The 14585-nt window shown below is 42.4% G+C and overlaps 1 protein-coding gene across 2 annotated transcripts in view; it reads right to left on the bottom strand.

The window, feature by feature from the left end:
* LOC125283109 (ral guanine nucleotide dissociation stimulator-like) overlaps positions 1-3037 on the bottom strand; it is a 107588-nt gene extending 104551 nt beyond the window's left edge. The window contains exon 1 of one of the 2 annotated variants that reach the window (XR_008959417.1): positions 2572-3037. The gene's annotated coding sequence lies outside the window, so the exon portion shown is untranslated. The remainder of the gene's footprint in view (positions 1-2571) is intronic. The other variant, XR_008959418.1, reaches the window with a different exon arrangement.
* Between the last annotated feature and the right edge of the window lie 11548 nt (positions 3038-14585).

Raw genomic sequence — 14585 nt, 5'->3', positions numbered from 1 at the left:
CCAGACCCATTTGACAGAGTAAAGAAACTGAGGTTCAAAGACAGGCTAAGTAACCAGCCAAAGTGATGCAGCCACAGGCTGCAAATCCAGATCAATGGTATCATCTTTGTATGTAAAAAAGAACATCTTTATTATCGCTTGAAGACGAAACAGGTGAAAAGCAAGAGTATTACATAAATATGCAAATAAAAATACAGCAATAATGTCCATTCATTTCCTTCAAATAGTTTTCTTGATCTTGGCTAATTCCTGTCTTTCAGATCAGGAGGCCATTTTTTCTAAGTAGACTTTTAAGTAGCAAATAAATAGAGTATATTATGTGTCAGGAACTAGTACCTTAAGGAACTGTTTTTCTTTAAAGTCTTTACACCACAGTTGTTAGCGTAAGTTTACGTTAGACATGACTAGAATTGTTCAGACACATTTACAAAAACGTAGTCCCTACGGATAAAGATTGCAAAAATAAAGTACACTGGGTCATTCCACAAACTAATACATCCACAAAAAGCAACCTAATATCAAAGAACCTCTCTATGTTAAAAAACTGAAGTCCTAATGAGCTCACATGAAATGAAAAAAGAAAGTTCCTCAAAATAAGATACTGCACCTTAAAGTGAAACAACAATTACAGAGCCTTGAAAATGAACTACTTTCTCAGAATGGTAACAATGTACTGTGCATCTCTAAGAAGCCAAACTGATCTAGGTTTAATTGATTCTGCCTTTACAAAATGGAGCGAACTTAATCCTGCAGACCGAGAACAAAAGTTCGAATTCTCTACCACAGAAAAAGTCCCAGAGTATCAAATGCTTTAAAATACTGTACAACTTTCCTTTATCAAAAATGTCCCTGCAGTAGGTATTAATCAGTCACTACTAAGAACTCTGCACAATGCAACCTGTGTGTGCATGAGATTTTACTACAGGGAGGAGACACTTCAGTTTACCAAGGACACCACACTTCACTTTCAAAAGTCTTGAAAACTAAAACTAATCCCTCTTAACAGTAAGTAATTAATTTACATTTCATTCCAAACTGAACAAGATAGTACAGATCTCAAGGAATCCGAGAATGTGAATAACTTGGCAAAACCAGATGTGTGTGTGTGTGTGTGTGTGTGTGTGTGTGTGTGTGTGTTTCCTCAGAGGTATTTCACAGGGTATAAATAGAAATAATTAGCAACTTTTAATCCCATGAACAAGATCTTTATTTAAAATTCTCACATATAAAATGAATTCTTTTATGTCATATTTCTTCAAGTGACAGACACATTAAGACTATGTGTCCTAAATCGGGTGCTTTTTCCTCATTTTAAGAATAAAAAAGACATCTAGAAGAAACAAGGTGTCCTTTTCTCAGCCCCCCAAAACACTACAGACAGCACAGGTGTTTGGTCCTTCACAAAAGTTAAGACTAAGTAGGTAAGAAAATAGAAAACAAAACACAGCCCAGCAAAGCAGCTAGAGATCACATGCAGCAGGTGACAGGAAGCCTTGTGGACACTTCACAGCCACAAGGATGAGCTTCATCTCAGGTCAACCGCTGGCCCCCCTGGCCTCCACAGAACCTCCACCCAGCAGTCCATAAAAACGAAAGAAGGCAAATAACTATCACTGTCATCCTGGCAATAAAGCAGCAGCCGCCTCCTTGAACCCAGGAAAGCCACCCCTCCCTCCAACAGAAAGGAGGAGCCTACTTCACACCAAGGACACAAAGAAACCCAAGCAGCCAGACCCAAAATAAAAATAAAAATAAAAATAAAAATAAAAATAAAAATAAAAATAAAAATAGGGGCGCCTGGGTGGCACAGCGGTTAAGCGTCTGCCTTCGGCTCAGGGCGTGATCCCAGCGTTATGGGATCGAGCCCCACATCAGGCTCCTCCTCTATGAGCCTGCTTCTTCCTCTCCCACTCCCCCTGCTTGTGTTCCCTCTCTCACTGGCTGTCTCTGTCCTGTCGAATAAATAAATAAAATCTTTAAAAAAATAAAAAAAAATAAAAAATAAAAATAAAAATAAAAATAAAAAGAGGAGCATAGGAAGAGAGATGACAGCTAAATTAAATTTATCCTGGGAGCGCTCCAAGGCTCAGCGTATTTGAAAACTCCGACTCAAAAGTAAAAATAAAATTTAAGGAAAGGGGGCCCACAAAAGAGATGACAGTTCAATTAAGTCTGTGCTGGGAACACTTGGAGACTCAGTCTACTTAGGGCCTCACAGTCAAAAATTAAAGTTAAAAAACGAGAGGGGAGGGTGGGTGTGTGGGTGTGTGTGGGTGTGTGTGTGTGTGTGTGTGTGTGTAGAAGCTGGAGTGCAGGATTTGGTGGGGAGGAAAGAGTCAAGGCTCGGCTGGCCTCCAGGTGACCTGGCTCGAATCCTGGGTAAGTTTACACTCTGGGCGACAGAGCAAACCCCAGGGCCAGAGGGCCTGCTGTCAGAGAACAATGCTGGGCCAGGGAAAGGAGGGTCACAGGCCACCCCTTCCCCATGCCCTCTGCATCCCAGGCCTGACCCTCCTCGGACCCACGTCCGGGCTGGTGCCCCCGAGCCCGGCCCCCCAGAGCGCTCCTCACCCTGCAGTGCCCGCAGGTGCTTCAAGCGCGTCAGCACATCCTTCTTGGGGTCCAGCACCTCCTGCGTGGACTTCACATCTCCGTGGCTCCTTCGAGAGAACATCCCGCTGCGGGGAACCCGGGCCCGGCCGGGGGGGGGGGGGAGGAGGCGCCTGCGCCGCGCTAATCACTACATAGGGTCTGGGTCGGCGCGTGTCGCGCGGGGCACTCGCCGCCCCCCGCTGGGCAGCCATAGCTGCAGCCCCCGCCGCTTCAATTGTGGCTCCAGGAAGGAGGGGCGGGCCAGGTACGGCGAAGGGCGGGGCGGGAAGGCGGTGTCGGCGCGGACCTCCAATCAAGTTGGTGTGTCTTAGGCACGATGGAAGTAAATGGGCTGGGTCTGAGCACGTCCCTCCTCCTCAACTTGCTGTGTGCCCCAGGGCCTTTAGAGAAATGTAGTTCTCCAGGGAGCGACGCGCGGTGACTTACCTTTCCAGTGTCCCCTAGGCACTGGATGGCCTCTGACCACTCCCCCCACCCCCCACCCCCACCCCTAACCCTGAGAGGCCCAGTGCTCCCAAAGCTTCACCCCTTGGTCCATTCTACCAACCGAGTTTCTTCTAGTATCACGTGAACAAGAAGAACATCTCAGTAAGAAAATTTCAAGGCTTTTAAAATGCAAACTATTTTGCCTTTTGACTTCTAGATTCACACCAAGGAGGGAAGTCCCTTTGACCACACTAAAATCAGAGGTCCAATTTCACCCTAAAATAAATGGGTTTGGCGTCAGGAAGGGCATCCCTAGATGCTGGGTGAGGAGTCCAGCCAGTCCCCTTGGTTTGTGGGGTCCAACTTCACTTGGGGTATTAGGTTCCCTTGCTCAGAGGGCTCTTCAGGATCTTGTGTCTTGCTTTGCAGGAATAGCACGTTCTCTGTGTTGTGCAAGGCTGCATAGCAATCCAGTAGCAGAACCAGAACCTGAGGGACCTGACTCTCAGACTGGTATGTTTTTTAAGGCTCGGTGCCTGTAACCTGGAACAAAACTTTGAGATGGAAAATGGCCTGGAGATTCCTTACAAACGATCTGTAGGATTATTTACTGGCATCTGGATCCTTTGATGCTCCAAATTTTGACAGCATTGGAGCGAGTACTTAAGCTGGCTGTTTAAAATCATATGCTTTCCATCCAATTGGGACAACACAACTTTTTCTCATTCAGGGGAATCTGTAACTTGGGGGAGAAGCCAGAGATTTACATAGTTTTTTATTCTCATAACTAGCATAATATATGGCCTCTAGAAGCACTCACTTAAAGTTTGTTAAATAAAATGGAATGGAAGTTAAAATAGTCCTGTTTATCTCATCCAGGCAAGCAAAAACATATCTTCTAGTTGTTAGAGCCTCTCTGTTTTTAGAGTTGTCAAATAGCATTGATAGAACCAGGATGTATTCATACAAAGGAATATTATTCAGCTCTAAAAAGGAATGGACTACTAATAAACCCAATAACATGGATGAATCTCAGATCTAGATATGGAAGCCCCACACTCAAGATGATGCCAGCCTGGGTCCCCAGATGACAGCTCAAAAAGGGCCACAAACCCTCCAAGACTGTTGCAAGAGAGAACTAGCCTTTTCTTTTAAGGCATTTTGAGTGCCTTTGTCACAGTACTTAGCCTGTACCTGGTTGCACATAGTACGTCACAGTATTCACTGCCCCATCCCCTTAGAAGATACCTTTGATTGAAAAAAATAGGATGCACTTGCCTTAGGGAATTCAAATTGTCTATCATACAGCAACCTGTCATTGTCATCGAACATTTATTGAAGACCTGCTATGTGCAACGCATGAATCTAAAACTTGGAGATAAAAAGATGTATAAGATGCAGTCTCCTGTCCCCCAAGGCTTTCAATCTAGTTGAGGGGCAGAACAACTAAATAAATGAAGAGATAAAGAACAACATACAGTAAACATGTGACACTGTCAAAACTTGGTAGTATTAGAAACAGGTATCTGTGTATTAAATTAATCTCATCCATTATACCTACCTTTTACTTAAAGATGAAAATGTAGAACTCCGGGGTGCCTGGGTGGCTCAGTCAGTTAAGTGTCTGACATTGGTTCGGGTCATGGTCCCGGGGTCCTTGCTCAGCAGAGAGCCTGCTTCTCCCTCTGCCTCTGCCTTCCCCCCACTTGTGCTCTCTCTCTCTCTCTCTCTGTCTCTCTCTGTGTGTATCTCTCTCTTCAGTTTGGAAGGATTTGGGGTTTTTTCAGATTGACAAAAATATCTTGTGCCTGCACATTAATCCCAGTTGTGATAAATATCATGTTAATTCTAGCATATGGAAAAATTCAACGTTCAGCTGCAGATTTTCCTATCAGATGAGCTCACGGAGCCTGTGCTCAGGAGTCAGATCTCTTCGCGCGTCAGACATACTGCGGATCATCATTTGGATGCTATTGCCCCCGAGAGCCAGCCCCTGGGAACCCCAGTGACACAGACTATTTTTATTGATCATTCGACTTTTGCATTCTTATTTTCTTTAAAAAAACAAAAAGCTACGACCTAATAAATTCAATTTTTCTCTAATATCAGCTTTTACCCTGAAATGTTGAATTCATTCGATGTGTATGTCGTGCCCCTGAGAATCTACGTATCTAAAATCCCTAAGGAAGAAGGGATGCCCCTCTGTGAGAATGAAATGCCAAACTCAACACTTAAGAAACAAGAAACCCAATGTCCTCGTTTTCCAGATGATATATTACTGTTGACACTGGAAATATATTTTCTTCTCCTCCAAAAATATTTCCTAATAATTTCTTTTCTTTCCAAATATCTCTCAAAGGAAGAGATTTAATACTTAACTTTGAACTTGACTATAAATCATTTTATATGAGAATTTCACTTCAGGATAGACTTGAAAAAGTTTTTGAAAATGTACTAGCCATTTTGATATGTCTGATGGATGCTTGATAACAAAGCAATGCCTTAAGGGAAAAGAACCTAACTGTTTCTCTAAATTTAGTCAAGCAGATGTTTTCACAGCTGTGCATTTCAAACCCAATGTCATTTGCTTTGGATATATTTTCATGTTTTTAATCATCAGAATAGTATTAATATTTCCATGGTGAATCGTGGAAACACGTCAACATTAGAAAAATATAAGCCCATAAGTAAGTATCAGATGAACTTTTATAAATTAAAAAAAAAACCCATTTCTTTGAATGGTAATGTTGGAAAAATCAGGAATCATGGAAACTATCTAAACAGTAAATACAACTTGAATAGACAGATGATGTACAAAGGCTAGAGAGAGATGAAGATTCATAGGTGAGAAACCTGTGAAAATGTGCTCATTACCTCACCTCTTCCCCCAATACACAAAAGGCCACCATTAAGTTTAATATTAGATGAGATTTACTCCCTCATTTAGAACCAGGTGCTAGATTTTCTAAAAATGAATGTAGATTATAGAATGTCAACAAAAACTATTCATTAAAATGGAGAAACCCATCACACAGTTTTACTTATACATTCCTATAATTTTCAGAAAAATGAATCTCAAAATAATTCTTAGAGAACAATAATGCTTATTAACCACGAAACAAGAATACATTTTTTTTTTTTTGCTAATCTACATGTAAACGTATGTCCTAAATGGAGAATGCTTTTACCTGATGTCTCAAACAGCATTTTCAGTTTTAAGCAACAAAAATTGACTGGCTATTTAGGTAAAGATGATTCATCCAAAGAATACCAGGCTCCCAAAATCAATGGGAGATTGGAGATCCAGGCTTGAAAAATAACTAGAAAATTGGATACCAAGGCAGCTCTGGGAGGCCTGGACAAGTCGTAGAGCAGAGCACGTGGGTCAGCATACCAAGGCTTCCGTGACAAGGAAGGACCTCCCACCATCCTGCACATCTTCAAACTCAAAGTCTCAAGAACATCCGGTTGGCTAAGCCTTAGCTGGGTGCCTAGCTCATGTGTCCACCCACCTGGCTGCCCTGGGTCAGAAAATCTGAGGTGCTATTTCTCTTTGCTAATCCTCTTGTATACCAAGACTATAAAGATAGGACATACCCCCAAAACACAATGGAGCGTATTATTGGAGGAAGGGATTTTGGATGCTGAGTAGCTAAAATAACAACAACAGTAAAGAGTGAACCATAACAAAAACAAGAACAAAGTGAATCATAAGCGATAATTTGCTTGACATAAATTAACATATGCCCTGGAATATGAAAATGATTTATAATTAAGATCTGTACTTTAGTACAAGATGGAAAACATAGTTTACTGCTTTCAGTAAATCTTTAAGGAAGGATTACATTTGATAGGTTTTTTTCCCAAATTTTAACTGCGGAACCACTGATGTCACTTAGATATAGGATATGTGGGAATTATGCAATTACTAAAATCACCATAGTGAATAATTGCAAAGAATTGACTCATATTGTTGTTTCTGTGTAGCCAAAACATTTGAAGAATTCAAATGCCACAGGGAACATTACTAAGTACCTCCCTTTATATTATCCTTTTTACTACGTTTTTATTATCCTTCTTTTCTCTGAATTGAAGAACCCCTCCATGAGCCACACTTTTATCATGTTTTAAAGTCCTTTTTGGTAATCTTTTTGATCCAATCAATAGACTTAACTGAGTCTCTACTCTGTGCTAGTTTATACACAGCAATGGTGTTACAAATAGAATGAGGATACAGTTTCAATCCCCAGAGTAGTCATAGTCTAGCTGAGAAGTCAGATATAGCCTTGACCTCAGAGAGCTCACAGTCTAATGCGGGAGATGGACACCTAACTAGATAATAATAATTAATAAGAGCAATGCATTCAGGACATTATGGGAGATACCAGGAGGACTGGGCAGTAGAGATGAGGGGAGCATCAGAGAAGGCTTCCTGGAGGAGGTGACACCTGAACTGGAGAAAGGAGATGAGCACACCACAGGCGGGGCAAGGGGGGAAATGCAATGCGCTGTGTGAAGATCACCAGAAGCATTCTGGTGTGGTTTTGTGTGGTTGCCACCCAAGTTTGTGCTTGTGGTTGTACTCAGCATAATGCAGGGGTTGCAATAATGGGTGTATGTTCTTGTAGCCTTATAAAACAGAGGGCCAAATGAAAGTAAAAGGTGATGATGCCAAAGCTGGAAGAGACAAGTGAATTTCTTTTGACTCTGTAGAAGCAGGATGGGAAGCCAGCAAAAGCAAAGGCTCTGAATCTCCGTCCTTCCCCCTTACTAGCTGTGTAATCTTAAATAGGTTGACTCAGTTCTCCAAGCCTCAGTTTTCTTCATCTATAAAATGGAGAGAAACTCGCGTTGGGCTATTTATTCTAAGGAGTAAACGAGTATAAAAAGAATTGAACACAACACTTGATACAAAAATGTTGATCACTGATTATTATTTTTTTTTCTCCTCTACTCCCAGAAAATACAAACAAGGCAATTTCTGCTTCCTAAAATTGTGCACACTTGATTTCTAAATGTGTTGAATAGGAGGGGTTTACTCAGCTGTGGTTTCTCATGGTTTTACATAATTGAATCTGAACACCATCAAAACAGGTCGAAGTAATATCCCAGAACCCTTTATTTCACACATTTGTTACAAGTACTCCTCGGGAAGGAGGGGCATATTCACTGATGCCGCCATCATACCAGGTGAAATATTGCTCTTTTCCCGGTGCTCAATGATACCGGATTAGGAATGCGGGCTAAGGGAAAGGACATAACGTGTGACTCAGCAGTTTGTTTCGGGGCATATTTTACTTCCTCTGATTCCTGTAAGACCAAACCCATGAATACTTTATGGGTTTTCTCAAAAGTTATAGTTATAATTCAGATAATTATAAATCAGATTATAATAAATCAAATTAATAATTTCGCTATAACGGTGACAAAACAACAAAGTAACGCCCTGCAGTGTGAAAGGTTTGGTTTAAATAATCTATCCAAAAGATGCCAATTGACATTTTTCTCCGTCACTTAAATATTCATTTTAATGATCAAAATAATAAGCCCTTTTTTTTTTTATCCTTTTCACAATCTGAGGCTTTTCTCATTCATTCATTTATTTACAAAGCATTTGCTGAGTTTCTTTCTGCTGGGCATTTATTCACTGAATAGAGATTTAAAAAAAAAAAAAAGAAAAAGAAAGGACAAGATCCCTGTTCCTGAGGTGCTCACTATCTGGTTGGGTAAACTCTCCAAAGATGGCAGCTTACAAAATAAATATGAAGCTGTTTTTATTTTTAACTTTCAGAAAGTATTAAGAGAAGCCCCTCGTTTACTTTACTTTGTATAATTCTGCCCTGCTCCACCTCAGCCCTGGTCGTGATATTGCCTACTATAGCTGTAGGCTAAATAATTTCACCTAATTGTCAAGTGTTATCAGCAAGGAAATCCTGGAGTCATAGAACGTGTTGAGAGTAAAATGTGACTGACAGGTGTATTCCCTCATTATAAAAAGGAAAAATAAGAACCAAAGTTGGTTAGTGGTTGGTTGTCCCCAGACCTGGGGATGGAAACATTTACCTGAATCCAACATGTGCTGGTGGCATTAGGGTGGCTGGACAATGCCATCTCCTCCCAGTACCATATCGCAAAGCAATTTTGTGCACCTTCTCCCATTCAATCCTCACCACAGCCTGTGAAGCTGGGGTTCTCATCCCCATTTCATCTAGACTAAGAGAAGTTGTGTGGCTGGCCCAAGGTCATCCAGCTCACAAGAAGCAGGTCAAAAGGACCAATCAGAAGGACTTAGATCAGCAGAGCATAAGAAGTAAATAAATGACTTGGTTGGTCTCCTGGCAGCTGGAGATCAAGATAGACCAGTTCAAAAAGACTGGGAAAGACTCATGAAGGAGAATGCAAAGGCTTGCCCGGGAACTAAAACTTACCAAGACTTTAGACTCTGTTTTTAGAACCAAAGGCTACTTTAAAGTTTATCCAGACGAACTTCAGAGTCAGGTCACTTTTCCAAATCTCTAAAGTTAATTAATAGTCAAGCCAGGTAAGAAGTTCGGGTGTCTTGACTCCTGGGCCAATGTTCACCTTAACCACATTATTTGCTGGCTAGAAAGGTCAGTGGAAGCTCAATTTTTAGTAAAAGCTGGAAGGAGAGTGGGCTAATCTTTCACAATGGTTGTTCTCAATGAACCACAGTCCCAGTGTTTATACCCCTGTATTTTTCTTTTCCCCTTGAATCTGAGCTGATTCTGGAATCTTCTTTAACCAATCGAACATAGAGGAAGTGACAGGGTACCAGTTTCCATTCTAAGCCTTAAAAACGCCTGCTGGCTTTCATTTTTGCACACTGGAAGAAGCCAGTCACCATGTAAGAAGTTTGACTATTTGGAAATTGCCACCCTGTGAGATGTCTAATCTAGCCACATGGAGCAACCACATAGAAAGGAAATGAAGCTCCTGGCTAACAGCCTCAGCTGAGCTTCGAGCCAATACTTAACACCAACTTCCCAGCCCTGAGAGCGGGGCCATCTTGCAAGGACACCCTTGAGCCCTAGTCAAACCTATCAGCCATGTAGAGCAGAGAGGAACTGTCTTAGCCAAGCCTTACCCAAATTACAGGATTGTGAACGGTTAAACAGAAAGGTGTTGGAGTGTACCACTAAGTTTGGAGATGATTTGTCACATACCAATAAGTAGCTGAAACAGAGAAGGTGTGTGCTGGTGGCCCCAAGGATCTGGAACTAACAAATCCTGAAGACTTATCTCCTCAGCTGGACAAAGCCACACACTGCATCCACTGGCTTATCTCTAACATCCTTTGGTTCTAAAATTCTTCGAGCTTGTGACTCTCTGTGGCTCATCCCTGTGACTCTAAACAAGCCTTGTGTCTACATGATAAAGAGATTTTTGCCCCCGCAGAAGATGACTGGCCTGACAGGGATTGTTTTTCTCACCAAGGATTAGAAATGTAGGTGACAAGAAGCGGGGAGAATGGTCTTCCACAGGTCGAGGCAGACAGAAGAAGAAGCTCCAAGGGTTTGGGTGCTGGCAACAAGGAAAGAAAATTCCGAGTTTGTCTCCACAAAGGACATCGGGAGGTATTTACAGATTAATTAAGCGAATATCCATAGGAAAAGCACCAAGGAAGCCTGAGATACGCAAGTCAACAGAAATTGACTTGAGACATTAACTTTTGATTCACTCCATATTACAGGAAGCACTGTAAAATGTACTGGACTTGTAACTAGTTCCTTGCAGCTGGTGAGCAGGCAGGAGCATAGATGGAGCTCCAGAAGGGTCAGGAAGAGGGCATATCATTTATCTATATCACCACAGTGTTGCGTGGCAACCTACCACAGAACTTCAGTGGCCTACGACAATAAACATTTATTCAGCTCACAGGCCTATGGGGTTCATCCAATCTGGGTCAGGCTTGGCTGCTCTTGGCTGAGATCCCTTATCTTGGCTGATCTGGTGTCGCTGATCTAGGGTGGCCTTTCCTGGGACAACTGAGGTAACTCTGCTCTGGTCCATATTTTCCTCATCCTTCTCCTGGGACCAGGGGACTAGCCTGGACATGTCCTTCTACTGGTGATGACACAGGGCAGAAGTGAGCAAAATCAATCGCACTAGCAGTTTTAAGCAGTTTTAAGCCTGACTGGCGTGTTTGCCGTTATCCTATTGGCCAAAGCAGCTCACAAGGCTAAGCCAAGAGTGAGAGGAGGAGGGCAAAAGGAATAGATACAGAGAAGCGTTAAGAATTATGACCATTAATCAATCTACCATGGAAGTTATTTTGTAAATATCAACCTCCACAATGGAAAAGGGAGCCTTTTGAAGAAGCTCTCAGGTCTGATGAGGCAGCATTATTAACCCCTGGGTCACTGAAGCAGAGGAAACCTGCCTCTTCAACAAGGAGTGACTGCTGCTAGGCATGATCCTCAGTCCTTTTGCAACGTGGTTGTGAGCACGCTATGACAGCGCACACCCAAGTTCTGTCTCTCCCCAATGCCCACTTTATTCAGTCATAAAGCAAGGTGACTATAATGATAAAGCAGGCTCAAGATTCCAAACTGACATTTCACTACATGCTAACTTGGCGTCTTACACGTCACACAAAGCAAAGCGTAAGACAAGTCGCACAACAAACAAGACAGAACAGGGGAACTGGAAGTTAACGAACCAAACACGAAGTCAGTTCTGTGAGATAAGGCCTCGGACTGGCGCGGGTCAGCTCTTGGCATGTGCTGCTTATTATGTTCAGGTAGTGGAAGATCTGTGATGTTCGGAGATCCATCGGGCGGAGCATTTGGGCGCAGCTGCCTTTGTGATGTGGTCAGATATGAAAGGGTCAGCATCTAGATAGTCAGTTTGCTGCAAAAATCCTCCGTTTTTAGGGATTTAATGAGTCTTGGGCCTTTGCAGATGTCCTCTGGTTCTCCTGGGTATCAGTTCTAGGAGTCACTAGCTGTTGCAGGTTTTGGCAATATCTTGGCAATATCTGGTCTTAGCTGCAATGCCCTTGGTTGCTGGCATCACTGCCTGAAATAAGTTATTGCTCCACATGAGTGACTCCATCTTGCTCTCCACAAACTTTAAAGGAATTCATATTTCCACCTGGTTATTCTCATGACTACCCTTTGGTGACCACCCTTCAATGTCCCCTGCCTTTTTCAAAGCACATAGAGACCACTGGACTTTGGAGTCTGGGGAAGGAGGCTGTCCTGAGGGGTAGGGAATAAAAGTGCTGATGGTGATACTAGTGGGTTTTCCAAGTCTCTGTTACAAGACCCAGGTGGATTTTTAGGAAGGAATTGCTGGGATGAGAACAGTACAAGAGACTTAGTTATAGTACACTTTCCCTACTACAAAGTAAGAGGGACTTGGATGATTGATTAAAAAGCAAATAAGATAGTAGAATATGACCAGTGTTTATCTAGGACTTCCAAGGTGGAGGTGGGGAGACAGTGCACCTGTCGTAAGTCTAATGGTGACCAAGGGGAAAACTGTTGGAAGGTGCAACATATCATTTAAGAACTACCAATTCCCAATGCTCTGATTGTGCCTGACTTTCTATAAAGTCTGTTATGAATTGGGTTGTTTGGTATGGGCTAGCTACTCAGAGCCTGAAAACCACAAGCAGACATGATAACACTGAGTTTCTGGACCTGAATAGCCAAACTCCAGAGACCAAACTCGTGGTGATCCCACTGATAAACTCAGATTTTATCAGTCCTCCCCCATGAACATTTCTTTAGCTATAAGAGCTACATTAGATGAGTTCCTGATGAGAGAGTCCCCACCTTCTAGAAACCTTGACCCCTGGAAATGTGTTCAATATCCCCATGCAAAGGAATTTTTCCAATAAAAGTGTGGCATTCAATGCAATATTTGTAGGGTGTGTATGATTCTTGCTTTGGAAAGTGAAAGCTTAGGAAACAGTAGCTTGTATTTAACTGGCTCTGGGAGACGAGAGGAGAAGTTGGAACTTGGTTGGAAAATACTGGCAAATATAAAACTTCCCCTGGTAATCTTCACTCAAGAGCGGAGCAGATGTTCTAGGTGTTCTACCCAACTGCTCCTGCACTCACCTCTACACCCGAAGGCCACTTCCTGTGAAACACTGTGACTCTCTGCCTGAAAGCCTTTTTTTCATCATGGGAGCATATTTCATCCATGCCATGGACATGCCAGAGAGCTGTTGCTTTCAGAAGCACCCGTGACAGACCGATAGTTGATGGATAAAGATCCCAGTTCCCTCACCTTTGGAGTAGAATAACTCTGAAGAATGTACTGGTTCCCTGCTTGATAATGAACCCTATTGGGTTACCTAACCCACCCTGTCTCACTTCCCCCCTCCCCTGCTTATGTTTCCTGGGATACTCCCCCCACCCTGCCACCAAATCAACTACTTGCTCTCAGATCTGTGTTTCATCCCAAGCTAGCACACAGCCTCATAAGAGAACACAGTCAAAATAATTAGCTAAGGTTTTAGCAGAATAATACCTAGGGTTTGCACAGTTGATCTTTGCCAATGTTGAATTCAGCAAACTAGGAACTGTTATGAAAAGCTAAGTGGAAGTGAATTAAGTTTATGAGATTCAAGCAAGGCAAACCCTCGGGCTCCTAAGTAGGCAACAGGTAGACAGACAGGCAGTTGGAGGGAAGGATGGCTCCAGCCATCTATGGGACATGTAAGTTGAGACCTTAGCCTGGGGGCCAGAGGCAGGCAAATTGCGAACCTGAGGAAAGACAGTCCCTACTCTTTACCATGTAACATGCCTGTCTGTGCCTCGCCCCAATGTATGTGTGTGTATATGTGTGCACACAGAGGATCTCTACGACATGTATATGTGAGTGGGCTTGTTGGGTGGAAGACACCAAATCCACAACGGTGGTCCCCTCTGGTGGTGGGCATAGTGACAGCAAGTTCCTTGGAAGAAACGCAATTGTTCAATGGGCATTTGTCTCATCATTGCTGTCTATGTCTTTGTGCGTCCAAAATACATTGTTCATAATTTTAAAATATATGAACCTACTCTGGCTTTGAATCAGCCAAGAAACAACCATTTTCTGTCTTCACTTTGTTGTCATGATGTGTTAAAATGTTCTCTCAAACACACTATCATTACTCTTGGATCCAAGAAACCTGCACTAAAGAATCAGTCCCGTGCAAAGTCTGCAAAACAAAATTATTTCATCTGTGGCTGACAAAAGTTTTCTCTAAGTTTTTTCTTTGTCTCCCAACTTTTTAAAAGGTCCATTTCCAGAATATCAACGTAAGTAAACAGTCCTCACTTGTTGGGGAATTCCAGGATATGCTTCATGCACTGGGCACTGAAACCAAGCAGCTTTGTGAGAAAAGTGATCTAGGTCATTTCAGGCTTTCATCCTTTGTGATTTCAAGTCAATAAAAATAGTTGGCCAGGAAGGTGACTCAGGATTTGGCTTGCTCTGTCTTACTTGATTAGAATAATAGCAGGTTGATTTGGCTTATTTCCTACCTTTTCACTTCTTTATTCTTGCTCAGAATTAGATAAAGTGGCTAT

Source organism: Ursus arctos, unplaced genomic scaffold (genome assembly GCF_023065955.2).
Source record: "Ursus arctos isolate Adak ecotype North America unplaced genomic scaffold, UrsArc2.0 scaffold_16, whole genome shotgun sequence".
Classification (NCBI taxonomy): Eukaryota; Metazoa; Chordata; class Mammalia; order Carnivora; family Ursidae; genus Ursus; species Ursus arctos.
Note: the sequence above shows the minus strand (reverse complement) of the source record. Positions and strands in the feature narration are given on the sequence as shown.